This window comes from Aedes albopictus, chromosome 2 (genome assembly GCF_035046485.1).
Source record: "Aedes albopictus strain Foshan chromosome 2, AalbF5, whole genome shotgun sequence".
Lineage (NCBI taxonomy): Eukaryota > Metazoa > Arthropoda > Insecta > Diptera > Culicidae > Aedes > Aedes albopictus.
Window position 1 is genome coordinate 129,971,425 of NC_085137.1, and position 12,481 is coordinate 129,983,905.

Below are 12,481 nucleotides of genomic sequence, written 5' to 3' on the forward strand. Positions count from 1 at the left end.
ATAGAAGTAGAAAATAGAAGATAGAAGGTAGAAGATAGATAGATAGAAGGCAGAACATAACAGACAAAATATAGAACACTGCACATACTATCTTTTTACTTGATGCCATCCTGCTACAATAATCAACATCGAATTCTAAATCATCCGGAAAATCTCCGCCGGCATCCATTTCAGCACAGTTAATGGGACGACTCTTCCAGCTCAGCCTTAAGCAGCAGCACATTTTGTGCTGCTTTATTTGCAATTTCCGGCTTTACGATTTCTTTCCGCCCCCTGTTGTTGTTGTTGATCGTCGAATGGCAGCAACGGTGACCAAATGGCAGGCTCGTAAACCGCAACCCGAGCAGCTATTACGGTGCCATTGCAGCTGCATCAACCTTAGTAGCAGTAGCAAAGCGATGCATGGTAACTTTTTCTTTAGATTTTATTACATCCTACATCCGTGTCAGCTGGATGGGCTAGTTAGGTTGGACATGGGCGTAGATTTGTCGATACCGGGCCAGTTTGACAGAAATATGTTTACAAACCACGGAAATGTTTTAGTCAAACATCTTGTTTTGATAAATTGTTCATATGTTTTATGCTCGTTCCGCATCTTAAATATATATGTTTTCAATTACCTATACAAGTATCGTTATCGTCATGGTATTGAGAAATTTGAATACATAATGTTTTCTTGTAAGAAGTAACTTCACATTTGTAAGGCATCTTCTGAGGAGATTGTCTTTGTGAAACTCATCAAAAATGTTATTTATCCGAAAATAAGTTGGTATAGAACCTGTTTCTAATATTTCCGAGAGAAAAAAAAACTGAAAGATACTTAGGGCCCAGCCATAAACTACGTAGACCCTTAGGGAAAAGGGGTTGTGGTCAGTCTTCGCTCCATACAAATTTCGAAAATTGTGTTTAAATAAAAGTCTTTGAGGGGGAGGGAGGGTCTGAGATGGCCGAAAATGACTAGATTTGGAAGTATTGGGCTCTAGGGTATTTTTTTTGGAATACAGTAGAAATATTTGAGAATATATTTTTTAAGATTTTTTTTACGAATTTCTGTTTTTTAATGACTGGAATTTTGGCAATATTTTAGATTTATTTTTAAATACAGGTAATTTAATTTCTGCTATTCTATTCTAGCATAGTAATAACATGTAGCCACAATCAAGGCTTCATAAGTAACCTAAAATTTCCGCATATTATTTTAATCCACATTCTTTCGTTTTTCCAATACTATACACTACAACTCCCACATTTCCTCGGCGCCTCTGCCTTTTCCCGCAGAATGCAATAATCGGTCTGGTATCTATTTAATGCCTCGCTGGTCTCCGCTGCATCCTGTGTCCATACCCTGTACCGGAGATACTCTGGTGGACAGGACATACCGAGTCTGCTGCACCACTTGGTTGGCTCCACCCCACCGGACATTTGTTCCACGTTTTATTAGCACCGTTGGGGATGGCTCGCCTTTTCAGACCTAATCGCTGCTGTCGTCGCCACATGAGATCATTTTTACACCACCTCACACCGCCCTCCACAATGCTGGATACACGATGTTTACGGTTTGCCCTTGTGCACACTTGAATCCCGGAGGTCACTTTATGGCGACCGTGCACTAAGGGGTGGTGGTCAAAAGTAGTACAAGTATTTTTTTTATCTTATACCATCTAACGCAGACCATCTCAAGTTTCAATTACATACCTATATGATTTTCCTGTTGTTTTGACATACGGTTTCTAAAATTTTTTTCTGATAAAATTACAAATTTTCTAGACCTATTTTTTCATTTTTTTTATTATTTTTATGTCTAGTTGACAACATCCCCTTACTATACAGCCTCAGAGTCTCTTATTTTATAGTTTCCGTTTTCTACCCTTTATCGTCACGTACGTATTACGACATATTGTAAGAAATTTATGTTACGTTCTATCGCTTTTATTTCTAATATAACAAACCGCACCGAAGCGTATTTACTTCGTATGCCACACAGATCCAATAACACCGAAGGAAAATAGTTTAAACTTGTACCGATTTACCTAGGTACCTACTTGTCGATGAACAATCCATGGCCTGTTACACCCCCCTCCCCAATTTATTGTGCATCGTCCCTTCCCCTCCAAGTGCTTAGCCAGCATTGCACTTACTAGAAGAATCCTTCGGACACAAAGTGTATTTTGCTGTACACAGATGGGTTTCCGCATGTCACCTTATCTGGGAAAGTTTCTTCCAACAACAACAACAACAACAACAACAACAACAGAAAGGATAAGCTAGACAAAGGACTATTTCGAACGGAGAAGATTATAGTGTCTCCCGGATGGCGGTGCGTGGACGATGGTATGCGATGGACACCGTATGGGCACTTAAACCTCTCGGGTTTTACGTAATCGTTTGAGAGTTAGGAAGGAATGCTTATGCTTATCCTAGAAAATTTAATTGTCTTACACAGGCGGAATTACAAGATACATTTAGGTAGAAATCCATGCTTGAACAAATGAGATATCCCGGATGAATTATAGAAGGAAGTATAATTTACTCCATTTGAATTTTTACACACGTTTCTGCAGAAATTAATGCATGAATCTAAAAAATCCTCTAAAAATTTTAATGAAATTTTTCCGAAAGATTTTTTGGGACTTATTCCAGGTTTTTTTCTTCAGGAATGTCTTCCTTTTTCTACAATGTCTCCCTAAAACTTGTAAGATTACAAGTGGTAGTCGAAATACGCGTATCTGTTAAAGAATAGCAAAAGAGGGTGAAATTTAATGGTACAATAACTGATTGCACTCATTCGATTACCGAAAAACCTCTGTAGAAATCCCTAGAGAAGTTCTTGGATAAATCCCTGGTGGAACTCCAGGATGAATTCCTTCCGGAATCCTAGGAGAAAATTCTTGAGAGACTTTGAGAAATCCCAAGAGAAATTCCCGGTGCAATCTCAGGAAATATTTCCTGAAGGGATTCATAAAGAAGTTTATGGAAGAATTTCTGAAGAAATTCCTGAAGAATCTCTCCCAAGCAACACACATGTTATAACAGAGTTACGACAGCGCAAGTTTTGGTTGTATAGAAGTTTATTTTACGTAATTCTAACATTGTGTTGAAATAACGTAAATTAAACTTCTATACAACCAAAACTTGCGCTGTCGTAACTTATATATAACATGTGTGTTACTTGGGCTGGGTAAACCCTGAAGGAACACCAAATAAATCTTTGATGGATTTTCCAAAGATATCTATGGAGAAATATTCAGGAAAAATCTCTAGAGGAATTTCTTTGGTAAATAATTCCCTGACGGAATTTCTGGAGGAATCTTTGGTGAAATTCTTCCCTGAAGAACTTTTAGAAATTCTTGGATGAAATTTTGGAGAAATCCCTAGAGAAAATGGCCGGAGGAATTACTGACGGAATTTCTACAGAAATCCTTAAAACTGAGAGGAGATTATTTTTCAAGCATGTCTTGATGATTTCTGGAGGAATCTTTGGTGAAATTCTTGGAAAGATCCCCGAAAGAATACCTGTAGTAATCATTACAGGAATTCCTGAATAGCTGTTTCATGGTGTGGGTATTGCTGGGGGAACGCCTGGCTGAAACCCTTAGAAACCCCTCGAGGAATACCTATTCAAGCAACACGACTTGCTTCAAAACTAGTAACATAAGTGCAATTTATTCACTGTCCGTATTATAGACGATAGAACACCATTGCTTCTTCTTTGAAACCCAAAAAGCGCTGATTCTGAATCGTTATGCAACTTGAATGAGAGGGAATGACAAAAAAAAGTTAAAAGGTTTTGTCCAGACTCGAACCATGGACACCAGGAGTATTCATTACTCGCCTTACATACCACACCAAACGCTCTGTGAGAGAGTTGCTGCTCAATACACCATAAAAGCTACTGAAGTTGCTTGTTACTTCATTGCACCTTCTTTGTCACAAGTTAGATAACTGTCAAAATGAAAAGACGCGCAAGTTTTTTGCAACACATTTGGAACATAATCTGAACAAACAAACCAGAGTTAGATGTTGCATGACTGTAACATAGCACATTTAATACAAGCTGACAGTTTTATCACTTGTGAGGAATATGTAAGCTCCGTCTCCACGAATGGTTGTCAAACACGAGGTATTTGGTGATTTGTATGGAACAAAGCCGAAAATTTACGAAATTCGGAGTTTAAATGCAACTCAATTGTCAAGATGGAAGTGGCGTGTGCTTTCAGTGCAAATCATTTAGACCAAAGCATAGAAAGCCACATTTTGGATGATGTTGCAGGTGCTGCTTGGGTAGAAGTACTCCCAATTAAATCCTGTTGCATATCTAGCGTAATCTCTGGTGAAAGTCAAGGATCAAGCATTTGAGAAATTCTCGGATAAAGCCATGATTGGATCCCTGGTACTATCTCTAGAAGAATCTCTGAAGAAAATCTTAGAGGAATCTCTAGAGGAATTTATGGATTAACCTCTGGTGGAATTCCTGCAACAATTCCATGAAAAATAAATACAAAACAAATGATGAATCACTCTTTGGCGAGCGTTCGTGCGAGACAGTCGCAAGGTTTAGTTCGTCCGGTTTTTCTCCCGATACTTTCCAGTTCGGTGGCTATTTTCAAAGTGCTAGTGTTTCCCAGTGATCAAGTTATTAAGTGACTGTCCCTAGTGGGACGAGTGCGGTTGGCTAGGCCACATTTTTTGCCGCAAAAGTTCGTTTGATTTGAGTAAAGTTCACGTTTTCATTATATCACGTGGCGCATTGACCGACTATCGAGCACAGAAGTGCAGCACCCCCCGCACACCGCGCCGCTCGCGCGGCCGTGATCGGCTTCTTCCAGCGAGTACCCAAGCTCATCGTCGTCGACAGCAGCAGCCCGCCGAGAGAAGAGCAGAGAGCGTTCAACCGCCGCACACCACGACGGGCGCTCAGCAGCAGCTCGCTTCCTCCCAGAGCGGGCGATCCGATCGCTTGGACCTGTCGTCGTCGAGCCTGTGGCTAAACAGAGTGCACAAAGATAAGTAAATAAAGTTACCCCTCGTTGTTCCCCCCTCTCCACTGACTCTTTGATTAGATTTAATTTGGTACATAAGCAGTTTTTTCTCACTTTTCCTGTAGCGTTAATTTTGTCCCTTGTTTTTTTTGATTATTTCTCGTCCCCGTGATAGTGTTAGTTTTTGAGTGCCCCGTGGTGGTAGTTAGCTACCACAATGGGCGATGATGACGATGGCGGGGGTACGTCGTACCGCATCAACGAAGCTTTGTTATTGGCATCGGATTGCTCGAGCCAACAAGGCGATATAAATGCTAACCCCTTTGTCTCCCTTCGCCCTGGTGCTTCTCCAATGGACACCAACAGTAAAACTGTTTCGACGACCCCCCGCCTCAAGGCCTACCCTCCCGACTTTGGCGGGCCATATGTTGTTTTCTTCCGACCCAAAGGCAAACGTTTGAACACCGTTCAAATCAGCAAGGATCTGACTAAGCGGTATTCTTCCGTTGTCTCCATTGACATGGTCGGTACAGCTAAGCTTCGGGTGACAGTAGGCGACCGAAAACACGCTAATGAGATTGTGGCCTGCGAGTTGTTTACTCTTGAGTATTTCGTTTACCTTCCGAGCGCGTCGATAGAGATTTCGGGGAAGGTCGCCGACGCATCTTTGACCTGCGAAACGATCATGGAAGGCTGTGGTCGTTTCCATAACCCTTCTCTACCTCCTGTCCAGATACTGGATTGCCGGCAACTGCATTCGGTATCCCAGGAGGGCGAGAAGAAGGTTTACACACCATCTGATGAATTTTGTGTGACCTTCTCCGGATCTGCATTACCAGATCTGCTGGCGATTGGCAAACTTCGGCTACCTGTGAGGCTGTATGTACCGAAGGTAATGAATTGCATCAATTGCAAGCAGCTGGGTCACACCGCCCAGTACTGCAGCAATAAACCTCGCTGTGCAACATGCGGGGAGAGACATGTGGACGGTGCGTGTAAAACGCCGCCCAAGTGTGTTTATTGTGGCAGCGACCGTCCACATGATCTGATTGATTGCCCAAGGTACATACAGCAGAAAAAACATCAAAAACGATCGTTGCAGCAGCGATCACGGCGAAGCTACGCCGAAATGCTGAAAAAAGCTGCCCCGACCGTTGAATCCCGTAACATCTACTCGTCTTTATCTCTCGATGATCAGGGCTCTGACTCTGAGGTCGGGGACGGGGTTCCCTTTGTTTTCAAGGGTGAAACAAGGAAACGGATGAGGCTCCAGAGACCCACCAAAAAACCTCGGAATCTGCCTAGCAGCGACCCCCAACCCACCATGACAAATTTGAAGAGTGGTAAGAAAGTCACAAAACGTTCCCCTCCAGGATTCAAAATCCAGGACGAACGAGACTTTCCATCACTCCCGGGAACATCTAAAATCCCAGATGTCCCACGTTTTTCGAATTCTCAACCAGAAAGACAGCATTCGGAGCACCAGGAGCAACCTCAGGGTGCGCCATTGTTTACGCTCTCTGGCATCGTAGACATCATCCTCAGCTTCTTCAATGCTTCAGATTCCGTGAAGAACATTGTAAAAGGACTTCTTCCTTGTGTGACCCCTCTTTTGAAGCAGTTGGCTTCTAAAATGCCCCTCCTTGCGACAATCGTATCTTTCGATGGCTAATTTAACCACCGAGGTCGAAGATACGATTTCGGTTCTACACTGGAACTGTCGTAGTATTACACCGAAATTAGACGTTTTTAAGTTTTTAGTTAACAATTTACAATGCGATGTTTTTGCACTATCCGAAACGTGGCTGACACCTGATGTAACCTTACCTTTTCCCGATTATAATATCATTCGCCTTGATCGATCCGACCCCAGAGATGGCATGCTCCTCAGTGCGAAACGTGAGAAGAGAAAACATACACTCTACACACGACTTTCAACGAGAGCGAGGGTGAACTACGCAACTTTTTTCACACACAAACCAGCCGCTCACTCTCTGGCATCCATCAGCGGCACACTCAAAATGAGTGCTCATACAAATGATAGAACAAGCATGTTTTTCAGTTTCTGCGTGCACATTTTGTGCGCACAGAAAATGTGCACACAAAAATTCATTGAGTGCGCACTCAGTCGTGCTTCCAGTGCAATACTGTGTGTACCACAGGGAGTATGAAAGTACTATTACGCCGTCTAGTAGCAAATGCATCTGCTTGTCTAAGATATCACATAAATCACAGACAAATAGATATGTGACACTAACGAAATTTTTAATCTCATATATCTCATGATCCTGATTACTTAGAGAGTTGGTGTCTTCGGCAAAGTTGTTTGGCTGGTCAAGGACTAACCGATAATAAAACTTAAGATTCAAAATTCCACCGCTAGGCGGTGCTAGTGAGTTAACAAATATTGTTTTTCATAAATATGAGGAAAATTTGCAAAAAACTGCAACTAGCGCCGCCTAGCTGCAGAAACTTGAACCAAACGGTAATTATTCTGGAAGCCCATGATCTACTAAACAATATTGCCGAAGACACCATCTTTCTACAAAATCAGGATGCTGAGATATGCGAAATTTAAAATTTGTTTGCTCTCTAGCGCCGCCTAGCGGTAGAATTTTGAATCTCAAGCCTTATTATCGGTTAGTCCTTGACCAGCCAAACAACTTTGCCGAAGACACCAACTCTCTAAGTAATCAGGATCATGAGATATATGAGATTGAAATTTCGTTAGTGTCACATATCTATTTGTCTGTGATTTATGTGATAATATCATAGACAAGCAGATGCAACACTGACAAAATTTCCATCCAATATATCTCAGGATCCAGATTACTTATGTCGTTTTCGTTTTTACGGTGGTGCTACACCGGTGCAGCACTTTTGCACCGAAAATGTTCGTTTATGATTTTCGTGCTACACCGGTGTAGCACTTTTTCTGCACCGCTCAAGATAGTGCAGCACTCAAAAATTCGAGAGTGTAGCAGGTGCGCACCGTGTCCACCAATCAGCGTTTGCAAAGTTGTCAATATTTTGGTTTTTATTCACGCACACCAACGCAACTGCACCGAAAATGTTCGTTTTTTCATTGGAAAGTGTAGCACGAAGCGGTGTAGCACCGCCGCAAAAACGAAAACGACATTAGAGAGTTGGTTTCTTCGGCAAAGTAGTTCAGCTGGTCATGGGCTTTCACAATATGGGCCGTATGATTCGTGATTTCACCGCTAGGCGGCGCAAGAGAGCGTACAAATTTTACATTTCACATATCTCAGTACTCTGATTCTTTAGAATGATGGTGTCTTCGGCAAAATTGTTTGGTATATCAAGGGCTTTCAGAATAATTACCGTTTGGTTCAAGTTTCTGCAGCTAGGCGGCGCTAGTTGCAATTTTTTGCAAATTTTCCTGATATATATGAAAAACAAAATTTGCTAACTCACTAGCACCGCCTAGCGGTGGAATTTTGAATCTTAAGTTTTATTATCGGTTAGTCCTTGATCAGCCAAACAACTTTGCCGAAGACACCAACTCTCTAAGTAATCAGGATCATGAGATATATGAGATTGAAATTTCGTTGCAATTTTTTGCAAATTTTCCTGATATATTTGAAAAACTAAATTTTTTAGCTCACTAGCACAGCATTTTGGTGGAATTTGGAACCAAAATATCCATCAACTGTAAGTACTTGATCAGCTTAAGACGTATGCTTGTCTCTGATATCACAGGATTTGATACCCCTGGTTTTGGGCTCACTGGCATGCTTTCGGTTCACCAAATGCTCAAACAACACTGACCCCTTTGAACACACTGCATGTGCACTGAGTTCTGTTTTTTTCTGCGTGCGCGCAGAAATTGCGCACTGGGGTTATGATCTGCGGGCTCTCATTGCTCTCACGCAGCACTCTAATCACCCGCACAAAAACTCTGCGCGAGAGAAATTATGCACATTTTATTGTGCGTTTTTTCTCTTTCTCTTTTGTAAGAAAAATGAAAGTGAGAAGTTCAGTGAAAGATGAGCGTAAATGGGCACAGTTTCTGCGTGACATGCCATCCCTGTCCGACCCGTACGGAGGGGTGCTTCTAGGGATCAAGAAGCAGCACCCATTTTACAGAGTCGATTTTTATCCGATGACAGGGATTGAAGCCGTCGCATGTGAGGTGACTATCCGAGGTAAAACCCTCAGTGTTGCCTCCATATATCTTCCTCCGAGAACTGCGATATCTCGCAGGGATCTCGCTCACATCTGCTCGGTTATGCCCGAGCCTCGGCTGCTCATGGGAGATTTCAACTCCCATGGTACAGGCTGGGGGGAACTGTACGATGACAGCCGTTCAACGTTGATATATGACCTCTGCGACGACTTCAACATGACAATTTTGAATACCGGAGAAGTTACACGAGTGGCACCTCCAGCTCAAGATGGCAGCCCCAGAAACAGCCGATTAGACCTCTCAATCTGTTCGAGCTCACTATCGCTGGAGTGTACATGGAAGGTTATCCAGGATCCCCATGGTAGTGATCATCTGCCGATTGTTGTTTCTATTTCCAACGGGTCGCATCAGTCTCCATCGATCGATATCACCTACGATCTCACCAAGCACATTGACTGGGAGAAGTACGCGGAAGCAATTATCGACGGTGAGCAATCGGTAGAAGTTCTTCCACCGCGGGAAGAGTATCGGTTTCTGTCGGAGCTGATCATCAGTAGCGCGCTTCAGGCACAACGTCGACCAGTGCCAGGTCCGTCGGTTCGCAGGAAACCCCCCAATCCGTGGTGGAATAGTGAGTGTACAGAAATCTATCGCGAGAAATCCGCGGCGTTCAAAGTGTTTCGGAAACGCGGTTCGGTCGAAAACTTTCAGCGGTATGCTTCCCTTGAAAGCAAGTTCAAGAACTTGATCAAGGCGAAGAAAAGCGGTTACTGGCGTCGGTTCGTCGAGGGTTTGTCGCGCGAGACTTCGATGAGAACACTTTGGAACGTCGGAAAAAGAATGCGTAACGCGTCGTCGGTAAACGAGGATAGAGAAAGCTCTCCTCGGTGGATTCTCAAGTTCGCAAAAAAAGTTTGTCCAGATTCCGTGCCCGTCGAGCGAATAATTCGTGATGTTTCTGAAGATAGGGACGACATGGATAGGCCTTTTTCAATGGTTGAATTCTCACTTGCTCTTCTTTCATGTAACAATTCCGCTCCAGGAATGGATCGAATCAAGTTCAACTTGCTTAAAAACCTCCCCGACGTCGCTAAGAGGCGCTTGTTGAATTTGTTCAATCAGTTCCTGGATAACAACATCGTTCCGGATGATTGGAGACAAGTGAGGGTGATAGCTGTTCAAAAACCCGGGAAACCCGCGTCGGATCATAATTCGTACCGTCCAATCGCGATGTTGTCTTGTCTACGGAAGCTGTTGGAGAAGATGATTCTCTTTCGACTGGACAAATGGGTTGAATCGAATGGCATGTTGTCAGATACACAGTTCGGTTTCCGCAGAGGCAAAGGTACGAACGACTGTCTTGCGTTGCTTTCTTCAGAAATTCAGCTTGCCTTTGCTCAAAAGCAGCAAATGGGCTCAGTGTTTTTGGATATTAAGGGGGCTTTTGATTCAGTTTGTGTCGATGTTCTTTCCGACAAACTACACGACAGTGGCCTTTCACCAATTCTGAACAACTTTTTGTATAATTTGCTGTTTGAAAAGCAGATGAGTTTCGCTCATGGCGACTTGACAGCTTCACGAATTAGCTACATGGGCCTCCCCCAGGGTTCATGTCTAAGCCCCCTTCTTTACAACTTTTATGTTAGAGACATAGATGATTGTCTCATGGAAAATTGCACGTTAAGACAGCTTGCGGATGACTGTGTTGTTTCTGTAACGGGATCAATAGCAGTTGATCTGCAAGGACCACTACAGGATACTTTGGACAATTTGTCTACTTGGGCTCTCAAGCTGGGTATCGAGTTCTCTCCGGAGAAAACTGAGATGGTTGTCTTTTCTAAAAAACACAAACCGGCTAAGTTTCCGCTCGTTCTGATGGGTAAGACAATCACTCATAGCATGTCTTCTCAATATCTCGGCGTCTGGTTCGACTCCAAATGCACCTGGGGGAAGCACATTGTGTATCTGATACAGAAATGCCAAAAACGAATCAACTTTATGCGAACTATTACCGGAACATGGTGGGGAGCACACCCGGAAGATCTGATCAGGCTGTACCAAACAACCATTCTATCGGTTTTAGAATACGGTAGCTTCTGTTTTCAATCCGCGGCGAAAACACACTTGCTGAAGCTTCAACGGGTCCAGTACCGTTGCCTTCGGATCGCGTTAGGTTGCATGAACTCGACTCACACAATGAGTTTAGAGGTACTTGCTGGTGTACAGCCTCTGACAGACCGCTTTGCGGAGTTGTCGTTCCGGTTCCTCATCCGATGCGAGGTTCTGAATCCGTTAGTCATAGAAAACTTCGAAAAGCTGCTCGAACAGAATCCCCAAACTCGTTTTATGAGTGTGTACTACTGGTACATGACGCTGGAGGTAAGCCCATCTCCGGTTAACACCAATCGTGACAACTTCTCAGACTTCGACAGCTCCTTTGTGGATTTTGATCTCTCTATGAGGGATGAGATCACCGGTGTACCAGAATCTTTTCGTTCCATAGGTATTCCACAAATTTTTGCAAGTAAGTTCGGGCATGTTAGCGGGGCCAGACAGTTCTTCACAGATGGTTCCAAAACCGATGATTCGACTGGATTCGGTGTCTACAACGAATTTCACAGCGCCACCTTTATGCTTCAAAAGCCATGTTCGGTATATATTGCTGAGCTGGCGGCTATATACTACACCTTAGAGTACATTCGCACTCTCCCACCTGAGCACTACTTCATTTTTACCGACAGTCTAAGCTCTCTGGAGGCTGTTCGGTCAATGAAACCGATGAAGCACTCAGCGTACTTCCTGAAAGGAATACGCCAAGTCTTGAGTGCTTTGTCCAAACGCTCATACATCATCACCATAGCTTGGGTCCCTTCACATTGCTCAATTCCGGGCAATGAGAAAGCGGACTCTCTGGCTAAGGTGGGTGCTAGCGAAGGCGATATTTACGAGCGTCAAATCGCCTTCGATGAATTTTTTGCATTGGCCCGTCAGGAGACCTTGATCAGCTGGCAACACAAATGGAGAGATGGAGAGATGGGTAGATGGTTGCACTCCATCATTCCACAGGTGTCGAAGAAGCCATGGTTCAAAGGGTTGGATTTGAGCCGCGATTTCATTCGTGTAATGTGTCGGTTGATGTCCAACCACTATTTGTTGAACGCACATACCTTCCGTGTCGGGCTCTCAGAAAGCAATCTCTGTGTCTGTGGCGTGGCTTACCAGGATATCGAACATGTCGTGTGGGGATGCAATGAGTATCGTGAGGTCAGATCTGAGCTGCATGAAATTCTCCGGGTCCGAGGAAAACAACAGAAACCCGTTAGAGAAGTGTTGGCAGGACTTGATTTGGAATACA

At 43.5% G+C, this 12,481-nt stretch overlaps 1 protein-coding gene across 12 annotated transcripts in view; it reads left to right on the plus strand.

Moving 5' to 3' along the window:
- LOC109417226 (restin homolog) overlaps nucleotides 1-12,481 on the plus strand; it is a 427,171-nt gene that overhangs the window by 332,501 nt on the left and 82,189 nt on the right. The gene's annotated exons all lie outside the window — the stretch shown is intronic.